The sequence below is a fragment of the Agelaius tricolor genome, unplaced genomic scaffold (genome assembly GCF_023055355.1).
Source record: "Agelaius tricolor isolate 1412-34295 unplaced genomic scaffold, bAgeTri1.0.p SCAF_6, whole genome shotgun sequence".
Lineage (NCBI taxonomy): Eukaryota > Metazoa > Chordata > Aves > Passeriformes > Icteridae > Agelaius > Agelaius tricolor.
In genome coordinates this window covers 3537801-3551720 of record NW_027269266.1, presented here as the reverse complement: position 1 = coordinate 3551720, position 13920 = coordinate 3537801, and the positions used below count along the sequence as shown (strand labels likewise).

Below are 13920 nucleotides of genomic sequence, written 5' to 3'. Positions count from 1 at the left end.
TAAGCTTATCAAGACTCCAGCAATACTGCCCAGTGTTGCCAACCACTTATCAGGTGGTCTCAACAGAAAAATGAAACCTTTCCAAAAATTGCATGCTGAACTAAAGGTGTGCCCACATCTTTTGTGCAGTGTGCAGCTCTGGTCCTCCAAGCCAGAGAAAATCCATTAAAACTACAAAAAAAATGTTGCTAAAAAGGTGAGGAGATTGCTTGCAAATATAAAAAGACTTTGTTAGAAGAGGGCTATACTTGTGCTAGTAAATGAAATGGTCTGGGGCCCTGAGGACAGGTAACCCAGCACAGCTTTCTTGTGCACAGCTAAAACCTTCTTCTGCAACAAAACAGGTGGGTCTGCTCCCTGCTGCCTCCTGGCAATCCCTGTTTGGATCTCCCCTGGGGAAGGTGCAGCATCTTCATTGCTGGAGAGTCTAGAGGTTAAAAGAAAACAGGTTAAAAAACATCAGGAATAGTTAAGCTCTACCCGAATCTGCCCTGAGACAGACTCAGTATCTTTCTTCCAGCACCAGCTCTTTCAGTTCTCTTGGTTTATAAATATAATACTTTTTGCCCTCAGACGTGCTGCAGTTTTTTGAGGCGCTTTTCAAGCCTTACCTTTAACTCTCTTCTGAAGTGGCTGCAGGAGGTGGTGAAGTAATCCTTGCTCATAACAATCTTTGTATTGTCTGTCTGCACACAATGTCCCTTGGGATCCAGCCCCAGGATTGGATGTGTGCTAGACGTGACTATTTTAGCTATCACCTTTCTCTTTAAGCTGTAGGATGCTGCTCTGCTCTTCCTTTCATTTGATGCCATCATCTGTCCTATTCTTCTTCCAGCTTTTTTGTTTGTTTTGTGTTTGCAGAAAGTTCCTTGATTCTGAACTGAATGGAGAGGTCACTAATGGAAACCCTGAGTCTGAAACACTGGGAGGTGAGAGAAAAACTCTGCCCAGCTTTGAGGGACAGCTTCTGGGTATGTTATGAAATTGGCGTTCATTTTTTGTTCCTGTGGCAGGGGACACTACCCTGGAAGCACAGGGACGTGGGCTGTTCCGCATGGATCAGCTGCTGGCCCCATCTCCAGTGACCTGTACCCCCAGCAGTTATTTGCACCAGGATGTGCTCGAGTTTTACATCCACCCCCTGCAGTTATTGATCCGCAGAGGGCAAAGAGCAGCAGGGAGATGGGAGGAGAGGGCAAGTGACACCAGGGGACAAGGCTGCCATCTGGGGACTGAGCTCCCGGGAGAATACATGTTCCAGCTGAGCTTTGTGCTCTTCCCCACTAAGTGTTAGATGCCAAGTCTGATTAATTCAGCCTTCTCCTGCTTTGTCATCGAAACCTCCTTCGTGGTCTAAATTCATGAAAAACATGTTTCTTTTACCAACAAATTGATTTGATTTTCTTTGATAAATTATGAGTTATCACAAAAGAAGAAGCACTTTGTGTGCCTGGTGACAACTTCCTTTGAGGTAGAGCATATTAATCTACATCCTGCATTTGCTTTGAAGTCAGAACAAAATCCTAAATCGTGATGTGTGTGCATGAGAAAGAGACAGACAGCAAGCTCAGTTCTGTTCTGCTACATCTGTGTAAATCCAGATCAATGCCAAGGCTGCAACAAGGATAAGGATCAGGCCCATTATGTTATCTCCATGTATATCCCATGCTTGGTAGGGAGCAGGAGACAGAAAAGGGAGAAGTGAAAATTCCCCATTTTGCCCAAATGCCATCTCGCTGGTGAATGATGTGTTGACCGAAGGATGATCTTGCACATTAAAGGTGATATTGTGTATCTATATAGAACAGCTTAAAGTGAACCAGTAATAAAAAAAGTCAAAGGAAGCAGTTATGGTGGTAAATATCAGGGTGGCACAGACAAAATAAGTCAAAATGTTTTTTACTGACACAACGTCAGGAAGATGTAGAGCTTGTTTCTCCACTTGTACCAGTTTTACAGCCACATAACTCACTGGATGGCAACAGAATAATCCTTGATTTGTGCTAGTTCAAGAGGGTCAAGCCATTACCCAAATTCTTAGGCCAGCATTCTCATTTGCTTTTGCCATAATACAACCTCTTCCTTCCCAAATCTGCCATTTCAAAGCCCGTGAGTCTCCAGCTCTGACACCTCCAGCACTGAGGGACTGGATATCTGCAGGAAGATCCTCCTGCCCTGTGTCAGCATCCCATTTGCAAAAACCTTGTTCAAAGTCAATCTGCATAATGCTGAATGCAAGGCTGCAGCCATGGAAAAGTGAAGAAGGGGTTATGGTGCAAGGGAGATATTTTACCTTTTGTTCATCATTCATCACTTTCCTTCCTCTGATTTCCTCTCTTTTGGGCTAAGTATGGACCTCACTATCACCCTTGAATTTGAGCATATGTATATTAATGTGGCTTAAGATTTATACTTTATAGATATGTCTAAACACACCTTGGTAAAGGAAAACTCCTGGGTAGGAAGAGGTTAAAACAGAGAGGGTAATGGATCAGGAAAAGAAATCACAGGCATCTGTGCTCAGATAACATGGGAAAACCACAGAATAAAATAAAGAGGTGGTGAAATCATTGGAAAGGACTGGTTTTATTGTCATCATTGTTGGAGCCTGCACCACAGCCTGTAACGCCCAAAACCACAGAAGCAGCTGGTCCACTTCTGGTGAGAGAGAGCTCCCTGCCCTCAGTGAGGTGGGGATGGCTCTGCAAAGGCTGGGGACAGGATACCCCACCCAGAAAAGGGCCACAGGTTGCCCAGGACCTGTTCCAGTTGAGGTTTGGCATCTCTGGCACACAGTCTCTAGCAGCCTGTTTCAATCCTTGACCACAGCTGTCCTGTTCTTCTTAAGTTCTTCCAAGCCTTCTGATGTTAACATTTCTGTAATGGAGTTTGTCATGCACTTTTCATGTAAATAAAAATTGTTTTGCATTCCTTTCTGGAGGAGGAAAGAATTGATGGACTGTTGGTTTGACCAGTGTGTTTGGAGAGGTAGCAATTTCATCCTCCAATCCACGGTCACTTTTGGAATTCCATAAATATCAAAGTCCAAAAATAAACGTGATTTTGCCTTGGACATCTCAGCATGTGAGTGTCGTTCATTTCATGTCTTATTACAGACCACCCTCACTGTAAAAAGGTTTTATTTAATTTAAATGGAGTTGTATGTATTTCAGTGCTATGCCCATTGCCTCCTACCCTGTCCCTGGACAGCACTGAGAGGAATCTGGTTCCATCTTCTGTACAGACCACGTTAGCTATTTATCCACCCCCTTCTTGTTCTTTAGGTGTTTGGGAAAGGCTCCCATGGAGATTTGCTCCATCGTCATCCCAAGGATCAAGACAGGCCTGACTGGACTTGAGGACCTTGGTGACATTTGCTTTCTTCCAGTGCTCAGGAACCAGTTGCCATGACCTTCCAAAAATAATATACAGTGACATTTGGCTGGGTCCTTCAGTACTCCTGGGTGCACACCACAAAGTTCCAGGGATTTCTGTATTTTCAGATATTTCAGATGTTCCCGAACCTGATCCTCCTCTACTGAGGGCAATCCTCCCTGCTCCAGACTTTGATACAGCATTCTGGGATTCCTAAAGGCTAAACTTAGCAGTGAAGACAAGAAAAACACAACAGCCACAAAAACCAAGGCAGCCTCTCATCTCTTTTGCCTTGTAAATAGTTACAAGAAATGGTGTCCAAACTGAGATGAAACAATGTAGAATATAGAGGCCAAGTAGTGTAGTGACTGGAGAGGACACTAATGCAGCCCAGTCCTTCCTACTGTTCATGTGATTGCCAAATAAATGCATTTTTTTTACTTGATGAGCAGCCTCTTTGACCTATCAAGTATGTTACAACCACTAATGCCACAGTTCACTCCTGTGCATTTTCCTTACAAGCCTATAAATACTGCAGTTTTCCTAATAAATACTCTCTTAATTACATAAAAGGCTCTTGGGGTCTTCAAATGGCTTCCCTTTAAACACACCTGGCTGAAGAAGCTGATGTTCTTCTCAGTGGGTGATTGTAAGTGAGACAACCAGAAAGGAAAATATGCAAACTGGATGGGTTTGGATCTATCTCAACAATTGTTTTAGTGTGTGTTGTATGTAAGGGATCACTTGCATCTGTACAATCCTTGGCTTTTCTTAAAACAAAACCAAACAAACAAACTTCTTTTTTTTTTTTTCCTGTGAAGGCAGGGTGAGAGGAGAAAGAATTGTTTCTGAATCTTATCAAGAAATAAAATAACACAAAGTACATTTTACGAAAGAAGAGGCACACTGTGTCTTTTTTTCTTCCACTGGCCTACAGCCTAAGGGAAACATTCACTGGCAAATCTAAAACTTGTTCAAAACCCTTTGGAGAAGCAGACTATTATTAAATTATTTATTTTATCTTTGAAGTGTTTCCATTTTTATACTGTTAAGGATTTCTCTGTAAAAGCCGGGGTGCCTGAGAATATTTGGCCTGTAGTGATCTTTGAAACATAAGCCTCCTTTTTTTTCCTCTCTGTCTTTTCTTCTCCCCCACTCTCTCCGTCCCAGTTTCTTCCCAAAATGAATGAGGATCTCTTTATTGCAGAGAGTCTGTACTCATTGGGGAAATTTAAGGAGATCTTAGTAGCTGGAAAGAACTAGACCCTGATTTGCACTGTTTGCTCAAATTTATTTTAGGAGAAACAAACCTGGCAGAATCAGAAAGGGTGGGAGACATCTCCAAATGCTCTCGAGCACTTATTAAAATGTTATGTAATTAAATGTTAAGATCATGCCTGTAGCAGTGTCTTTTGAAATAACTGTACAAGCTGGGTCTCCTGAAACCAGCACAGGAAAATAATTCATTTGAAAGGTTATTGGCCATTGAGGCAAATGCCTTGGGGACCTAATTTAGTGGGAGAACTCCCATTGCCTTGCGTGGGCTGTTATAGGTCCTGCTGTTTTTTTCCCAACACGATCCTTGCAGGCTTGGAGGGCAGAGAAATGGAGGTGCCATATGAGGAGCACAGAGCTTTGTGTAGGGGTGAGGAGCTGCTGTGACCCCAGGGGGGTGGCAGCAGAGCTGGGGGGCTGAGCCTCCATGGGTGGTGGGTACAGGGAGCAGGAGGGATGCTCTGCTGGGTGCTGGATGCAGCCCTGCTGCCAGCAGGAGCTGCACTACTTGAAGACACAGGGACCATCATTGTCTCTGCAGGATTCCTTAGTGGATGGCAGGAAGAGGGAGCACAATACACAGGCTGGCATGTGAGCCTGCTAGAAATGTGCTTTTTAAAACAGCACGACAGGGCTTTCTGCTCAGTGTTGGTTTCCCAGCTATTCCAAGGAGGGTAACTCTGTTCTTGCTGCTACAGGCTCAGGGAGCAGAAATGGTCTGAGTGTTGGGGGAATGGATGTGGAGGTGCAGCCTGGGCACTGCAAGCACCTGTGTGTCAGCAGCTCCATCCCCCAGTGTGGGACACCTGCACTGACAGGGTGAGTTGTGTGGAGTTGTGTGTGTGGAGGAGTTAAATAGGAAAAGGGAGGTGTTCTCCCATCAATGGGATGGGGACTGGATGTGTAAGGGAGCATTTCTGTGCAGCAGGGCTACAGCTGAGCTCAGCAGTGAGGACTGGGAAGGGCAGGGCAGGTCCCACTGGCTGATGAGGCTGCTGGTGCTCCTTCCACCCCAGTAAGTCCTAAACCATAACACTCAACAACCATCATGGGGAATTTCTAGCTCCCAAGATTGCTGGTAGTGAGAGCTTTTCGCTTTTAGCCAGATCTCTGATTAGAGGGCACAGCTAAAATGCATTGAAAGCAGGTACACAATGCTGCATTTGTGTTGTTGGACTTTATTCCACAAGGGAGGGCTTCTGTGCTGGCCTGTTTTGTCCTGTGCAACCTCCTTTGCTGTTTTACCTGCATATGATGATTGGGTGAATGAGTCTCTTCTTTCTGGGGAGTAATGGGCATCTTTCTTTAGTGCAGCCTGGGTGGCAGTGGCTCATCTCACACTTTTATCACCCAGCATATTGCCTGTCATCAGAAATCTGCTCATCTCTCCTTCATTTCTAAGGCTGGTTAAGAGAACTTGGCTGCAAATGCCTTCAGGTGCTGCCCCTGCTCCCACACCTCTCCCTTTACAAAATATTTGAAATTTAACATGTTGGAAGGGCATCTTGTGAAGGGGAACTGTGCTGCTGCAAATTTAATGTCACATTTCCATGGTCTCTAGAGTCAGGCCAGATCAGACACAGACCTGAATCTGGGCAACCCCATACCTCCCATAAACTTGCAGGAATGGGTAGAGATTATTGTGGGAAGACTAACAACAGAACAATCCCTCATATGGGGTGAATCTCTGAATAGCTCTGAACAGATAATAAGCCCCTACCAAACCAATTCTCTCTGCCATGTGGTCTTTTAGATCCAGAACTTTGACCCCAAAGCCAGAAGTGGTGTGTCATCAACCCATGGCTTAAGTTTGCTTCAGGATCCATGTTATGATGGGAAAACATAATAAGTCTGATACCAAGGTGTCCACATTTTTTGTGAAATAACTCAAGTGAGTGCAAATAATGATTATAGGACCCAAAAGAAATATCAGAATACTAATAACTGAGAGGTTGGTGTTGGTTTGTGTAGCTGGAACAGCAGGCTGGCTTTTGGTTCCAGGGAAATCAGTGGAAGCCAGCAAACCAGCCATATTTCAGCTCCCAAAAGGGCCAAGATTGGAAGGGCCCCACTAAAACTGAAGGAATTCTGTGTGTCTGGGTGTGTCCCTGAGGCAACTGCTCCTGCTAAACTGAAGGATTTACTGAACAGGGTACAAGGAGAGAAGAAAAGACATTTTCCTTGTCTACAGCAGAAAAATCAGATCTGACAAACAACATTATTTTTATGTCCTCTGAACAACACTGTGAGGTTTTTTTCAGTTTTTTAACATTTTCATCTACTGCTTGCAAAGCCCTGCAGTCCAGCTCTCTCTTAGCAGATGGAAATTGGAGGGGAAGAGGAAAAAAAAAGGCTGCATGTGCTGACATATCCATATGGCATTGAAGTGAGAAATCACTTGGAACATGGGGCCTCCTGTGGGGTCACAGCCTCCATACGTTCCTTGACGGGTGCAAAGGGTCCTGAAACTTGTTGCTGCTGTAGCAGTGAGGGAATGGGGCTGGTGCAGCACAGGCTGAAAACTCCTGACAGAGACAGAGGGGAAGGCCAGAGACATTTTCAGATATTTCAGGTGCTCCCGAACCTGATCCTCCTCTACTGAGGGCAATCCTCCCTGCTCCAGACTTTGATACAGGGTTCTGGGATTCTTAAAGGCTAAACTTAACAGTGAAGACAAGAAAAACACAACAGCCACAAAAACCAAGGCAGCCTCTCATCTCTTTTGCCTTGTAAATAGTTACAAGAAATGGTGTCCAAACTGAGATGAAACAATGTAGAATATAGAGGCCAAGTAGTGTAGTGACTGGAGAGGACACTAATGCAGCCCAGTCCTCCCTACTGTTCATGTGATTGCCAAATAAATGCATTTTTTTTACTTGATTAGCAGCCTTGTTGCTGCTGTAGCAGTGAGGGAATGGGGCTGGTGCAGCACAGGCTGAAAATTCCTGACAGAGACAGAGGGGAAGGCAAGAGAGATGAACATTCCCCAAGGTGTTTTGCTGCCTATCTGCTCCCAAAAATCCCAGGCCCCACTGGGAAGCCAAGCTCCTGAGTGATTTGCAGCCTCTTGCTGTAAAACCATAATTGCATCAGAGCAAATATACACCAGCTTTGCAATGTGTAATAAACTCCATCTGAGAGAAACCCTCTCCAGCACAGAGGATCTGCAGAGGATGCTGCAAGCCATGTGGGGAGGGTTCCAGTGCTGCAGGAGGCTCTTTTGGGCTTTCTGCCTCTCCAGGAGGGCGTGTGAGGACTGCACATGCTGCAGCAGAGCACAGGGGGATAAAGGAGATGTTTGTGCATTGTTCTGAGAGCTCAGGGTCTGCTTGAGCTGTCTGAGCAGACACTCTAATGAGCAGGGTCATTTCCCTTATCCCTTCTGCTACCTGAAGCTGTTCTGAAGTCATCTGGTACATCCATCCCTGGGTTCTCATTGACTTGAGCAGGTTTGGCACCAGCCCCATGTGTTCCTGTGTCTGTCTGTGCTTCTCCTCTCTGTTTACATATCTGTCTGATGTGTTTATTTTCCCTGGTACCCAACACTGCAGTATACAAGGCAGGAATCATCCTCCACAATGCCAGTTTCTTTTGGCTCCTTTCCTGTGCGTGTCTGGCTTTGCACTTTTCCTCTGAAGTTAGGGCTGGGATTCTCAGTTCTTCTTCAGGGTAGCTCTGGCTCTGCTGAGATGAAGGGTCTCCCATCAGCTTCATTGGGAGCAGACTCAGAACAGGGCTGAGTTTTCCTGGCTATCCTACCTTATCCTGCAACACAAACAGCCTGGAGTTGCTGCGTATCCTCCAGCAAACAAAAGGTGGTTGACTGTGACTTTCCCAAAAAATCAGAAGAGATTTGGACGCTCTTCCCCCCTGTCCAGGCTTAAGTGTTAGCTGTTGCATCTCTAATAAGGAGTTAAAATAGAAGAGATGGAAATAGGTTTTAAGAAAAGGATGCCATATGCAAAAAGGAAACGAGCTGTATTCAAATTGCATTCAGAACCATATATATAGATGTAGAATCAGAATCCTGTATATATATATATATACATATATATATATATACACACACACACATATAAAATCATACAAATTCAGAATCAAGGCAATGTGTCCTTACAGCCCAGAAATCCTACTGTTTCCTCAATAGAAGGATGGCCAGCAGGTCAAGGGAGGTGATTCTCCTCCTCTGCTCCACTGTCATGAGACCCCACCTGCAGTGCTGTGCTCAGCTCTGGGGCCCTCAACACAAGAGAGACATGGACCTGTTGGAACTAATCCAGAAGAGTCCACAAAGATTATCAGAGAGCTGGATATTCATCTGTTCTGTAGAGTTAGGCTGAAAAAATTGGGATTGCTCATCCTGGAGAAGAGAAGGCTCTGGGGAGACCTTAGAATCCCTTCCAGTGCCTAAAGGGGCTCCAAGAGAGCTGGAGAGGGACTTTGGACAAGTGCATGCAGCAATGGGGCAAGGGGGAGTGGCTTTAAACTCAAAGAGGGTAGGTTTAGTTTAGATATTAGGAAAAAATTCTTCCCTGTGAGGTTGGTGAGGCATTGGAAAAGGTTTTTCAGAGAAGAAGTGGATATCCCATCCCTGGAAGTGTTCAAGGCCAGGTTGGAAGGGGCTTGGAGCAGCCTGTGATAGTGGAAGGTGTCCCTGCCCACTGCAGGGGTTGGAAATGGGTGATCTTTAAGGTGCCTTCCAACCTAAACAGTTCTGGGATTCTATGATTTTATCCCCATAGCTCCAGACTTCCATGTGTGTAAGTCAAGGGCAGAATCCTCTTGCTCATATTCAGAGTGCCAAGAGGAGTCTGCAGAGAGGTCACAGGACTGCAGCACTTGCAGTCTGCAGGATCCTCTGAGGCCAGCTTTGGTTCAGCCTTTTGCCAGTGGATTGTTGTGATCCTTCCTGAGCTTTTTGCAGGAAAAACCAGACAACAGATGCTCCAAAACTCACTGGAGTGATGGGAAGCCTTGGTCTGAAATCCAGCTCTGTGCATGACCTTCATGTACCCAGTGTAACTGATTCAGCTCCAGGCCAACTAACAGACATCAGATTTGTGGTCCTTCTAGCTCTTTGCCAAAAAATCTGCCCATTTATGTGCCCTTATTTTATATTAAATATTAATCTTAGCTACAAGCTCTGAGATGGGCCCCTCATTAGTAACTATAACAGTGAACTTCAACTGTTTCAGGTAAGTCAGTTTTTACTTCTAATTTTTCAAAAGAGTTTTGTAGAATTCCGCCCTTCTCATAATTTCCTTACTTACTGCCTAAGCAGTCCTTGTAGGGCCTTATAAGAGATGTGCACCTGTGAGAATTTGTTCTTGTAGCAATAAAATAAAAGATAACCACATCTAAATGCAGCTAACACTCTTTAATCTATTGTGGACTGAAGTCCAAGAAGTCAGTCATTATGCATGGACAGCTTTATACCAGGCATGAGTATTGCTTGGCATGGGTCCTTCTTTAATTGCATTATACAAACATAACAGAAAATTGACCCAAAGGGGGAAAACAATTTTATCCTTAGAACACTCTTCTGACTAAGTACAGAGCTTTTAATTAAATTCCCTATACAAAGTGACTGCCTGTCTCTCATGTTGAGCCTAATTGATATCAAAGCCATCCTTAAAATCAATATTTTTTTCTGGAAAAAAGAGCAAATACCTTCTCCACCCCAACAGAATTCAATAAATAATTTGATAGTACTTGACTCCTAACTGTAATCTTTGTCTCATTTGAGCAGAATATAAAGTGAAAATTTGTCCCCACTGCCCCCCAGCATCCCCTTTGCATCACAAATCAGCCACCACAAAATGTCACTATTTCTCCTCAGCAGGTCTGCTGTTTCCATTTATTTTGGTGCACCACGCTGAGTAAGGGAGGAATTTGAAACCTTCAAGTGGCAACATATTTATGCGGCTTTTGTTACCTATTTTATATTTTTCACTTATTTACGATTATGGTTGCAATTGGATCCCATTAGGAGTCTCAGGAAGATCAAAGGCTTGTTAGAGCAGGCAGTAGACAAACCCACACTCCTCCAAAGCTGCTAGGGAGGGTTTACAGTGCATTGTACCCCAGCTGCAAACCCCTTAGCAGGTGCCCAGCTCTACTCCTAGAAAAAAAGGTGTGCAAAATGGGACCTTGCTTTGAGATGGCAAAGACCCAAATCAAAGACCAGGTTTGCTCCTCACCTTTGCTTTCTCCTCTCCTTCATCTGTCCTTCTTGCCTTGTGCAGGGACCCTGTCAATCTCTCTCGTCAGAGCTGGCAGGAGAGTCGGTTCCCTTTGCCAGGAGCAGTTTATAAAACTAATGGAAAAGAGCAAGAATATTAAGCTAAATAACAGGGTGGTTGGTTTGGGGTTTTTTATAATTATTCAGTTGGAAGCCTGGCATTGATTATTGCCCCACCAAAAAGATGGTCTAACCATCTTTAATTTTTATAATTATTATATAACCATATTTAATTTTTATAATTATTCAGTTGGAAGCCTGGCATTGATTATTGCCCCACCAAAAAGATGGTCTAACCACAAGTCAAAGCAGAGTCACCACGTGCAGTCCTTTTGCAATGTCTGTTTCTGATAAAAGCAGGAATAATCTCTGCAGAGACCATTGCCTAGCGAGGGAGCACAGACTTGAAAGCTCAGCCCTGATCTCCAGTTTCTGTCTGTAATGTCTCTCTGTTGATACCGGCCCTTGGGGACTCTTGCTACAAGCACAATTTTCTTTCAAGAGCGTATGCTAATCGTGGCATTAGGGGTGTATTTATGATCTCTGGCTGACTGTGGCAGGTGAGATTGGGAGGCAAGTGATACTGAGTCTGCAGACTGATCACACTCATAAAGCATGATTTTCTGCTTCCCCTGCACTGTGACACCCCGAAGCACAGAGGATTAGCATAAAGAGAAACCTGCCTCAGTGTTATTGGAATAAAATTTCATCCACAATCCAGGCAGCTGAGCCAGCTCCATAGAGCTGGCAGCATGTTTGTGCATCAGAATAATGACCTGGGAGCTGGTTTTCCTAGGCAAACAGCAAGGCTGTCCTGTGGTTTGAGAAAGGAGCAGGGCTGGGGAAGACTGGTGGCATGGAAAGACTGTTACTTTACTTCATTGTGCCCAGTCCTTTTTTCCAAGAAAACATCATTCATTTAGTCCTGAAGTTTATTTTGCTTCCAAAGTGGTTTTGTGCCCTTGCACATTCAGAAACAAAATCTGCTGGTTGCAAAAGGAGATAGGAGCCAGCTAGCCCTCCTGAACCATCTCCTTTTGGGGGGATTTCTCTTTTAGGATCTGCATCCCACAGCTCTTTGCTGCTGTCTTTGGCAGATGAACACGAGGTGAGGGTGTTTGTGCACACCTGGGACTGACTGCAGCTGCCAGCGCTGCCGCGCACAGAAGGGCCTTGTAGACGGCGTGTGTTCAAACACGGCCCACCCCTCACCCAGCACAAACCTGTTCCAGCCACACACAATATAAATAAAATATTTAGCAGAGGCTGGCTGTACATCTGAATGCCAGAGGAAAGTCAGAAGGGCTGGAAATAAATATTGACGTGGAGGTGTCGAGGCTCGCGGGAAGTCAGGTGGGTGCGTCGCTGTTTTATAGGCTCTGCTAAATGGTCAGAGCTTGACTCTGCTCCCCCTGCTGTGGTGTAAATCTGAAATAACTGCTAATATTAGAGTTACACCACCTCAAAACTGCTGGGCATGAGCCTCTGTCCAGTAGGGTTGAGTATTTCAATGCTGTCAGGAGGACCCAGACCCCCCCTCCCCATTAATATTTATGCAGTGGTCCTCAGGCGTCTTCAGGAGAGCCACCATAAAATTTCTGTTGCTGTAGGGAGAGCCCTGAAAGAACAATTTGCAGGCAGTTATCGTCATTATTAGACATGGTAATTGAATTAGTAGTTATTTAATTATTATTATTAGTGTAATAAATACTCCTCACCCTCCTTGGTCCTTCAAAATGAAGCCTGAGGAAATCCCAGTGAGTGGGAAGAGCTCCATTTGGAGACAGTTATTAGGAAAACACTGCAGTGAAGGAAGAACCAGAGGAAATATCCACAACCATCCAGAAGGTGATTTCTGCACACTCTAAAATCCCACAGAAGATGCCTCTTCCAGAGGTGTTTTTTGATTTGGGGAGGAGTTACTCTGGGAGCCAAAATTGCTGATTTATATGTATGTATATATAATGGGCTTTGCTTCATCAAAGACATGGCATACAGCTCCCCAGTTCAACCAGTTAACTTTTCCAGGGACAAGTTGCTTGGAGTTAGGAGAAACATTTATTTCCTGATGGAGGCCGTGTGGTGACAACACAGCCTGTGAGGGAAAGCAGGTGGAAGGCAGGGTCCATCTTGGCCAGTCTTTAACACGAGCCCAAGAGATAAGTGTTTGCAGTGCAGCATGCCAAAGCCATGCAGGGAGATTTGTCTCCTACCCAAGCTAATGATGGAGCAATGTCACCATATGTGTGGTTAGTTTCCAGCAGCTCCTCACTTTTCCAGCACGAATGGAGGGTGACAGATTGTGTATTAGACAAATTACTCTTCTCTTGAAAGCAGCTGTCTCAGTGATATCCAAGCTCCTTCTTCACTCTCTCTTCACTGGACAATTTCTGCCCCATCATCCAGAGCTCTCTGCAATAAAAAAGGTGGTTGGTGAGCAAGACTCACAGTGTTGCTCCTTTGCTCCCAGACTGTGCTTCCTGAGGCTGTGCCTGGAGCAGGGACCACAGCAGGCTGCCATCCATCCTCCCACCTCCCTGCCAAGGGGCAGGACCGTGCTGTCATCCACATGGGCCAACCCTCTTCTTCTGAAAAGAAAAGGAGGCCACATCCCAGCTGCCTGCAGGCTCCAGCCAGGGAGGGGGGACAGCACTGATGTCTCCTGGAAGGGGTTTAAGCCAGGTTGTGGACCTGTGTGCCTCCTGGGATGGGTGATGGGAGCATCTCCAGGCATTGCAGGTTGGATTGGTTTCCTGCTTCCTGGAAAGTCTCCAAAGAAGCAGATCCATCAGCACTGTGGGAAGGTGATGGGGAATTGATATTCTCAAGGGGAGCCTTAGTGGTTTCCTCAGACAGCAAATTCAGTAGTTGCCCTGGGGGCAAGAACTGGAAGGCAAACAAGCTCCTTAAAAACATCATGTCCCTGGGAACACTTTGGTAGAGATGAACATTTTTCACTTTTTTCATCTTACAGAGGCAGGTGGTTGTTCCACTTGCAAGCTCAAAATTTTAAGGCCTTTTAGATACTA

The 13920-nt window shown here is 45.0% G+C and overlaps 1 long non-coding RNA gene across 3 annotated transcripts; it reads right to left on the bottom strand.

Annotated features, from left to right (window-relative positions):
* Positions 1-332: 332 nt before the first annotated feature.
* Positions 333-13705, bottom strand: LOC139590796 (uncharacterized). 3 transcript variants are annotated; one of them, XR_011679440.1, is made up of 4 exons: positions 12610-13705; positions 11192-12509; positions 10851-11088; positions 333-427 (listed from the first exon to the last, which is right to left on the bottom strand). It is a non-coding gene; the product is annotated as an uncharacterized lncRNA (long non-coding RNA). The 3 variants fall into 3 exon arrangements; XR_011679439.1 differs by having other exon boundaries at positions 10851-12509; XR_011679441.1 differs by lacking the exon at positions 333-427 and adding an exon at positions 2568-3412 and having other exon boundaries at positions 10851-12509.
* Between the last annotated feature and the right edge of the window lie 215 nt (positions 13706-13920).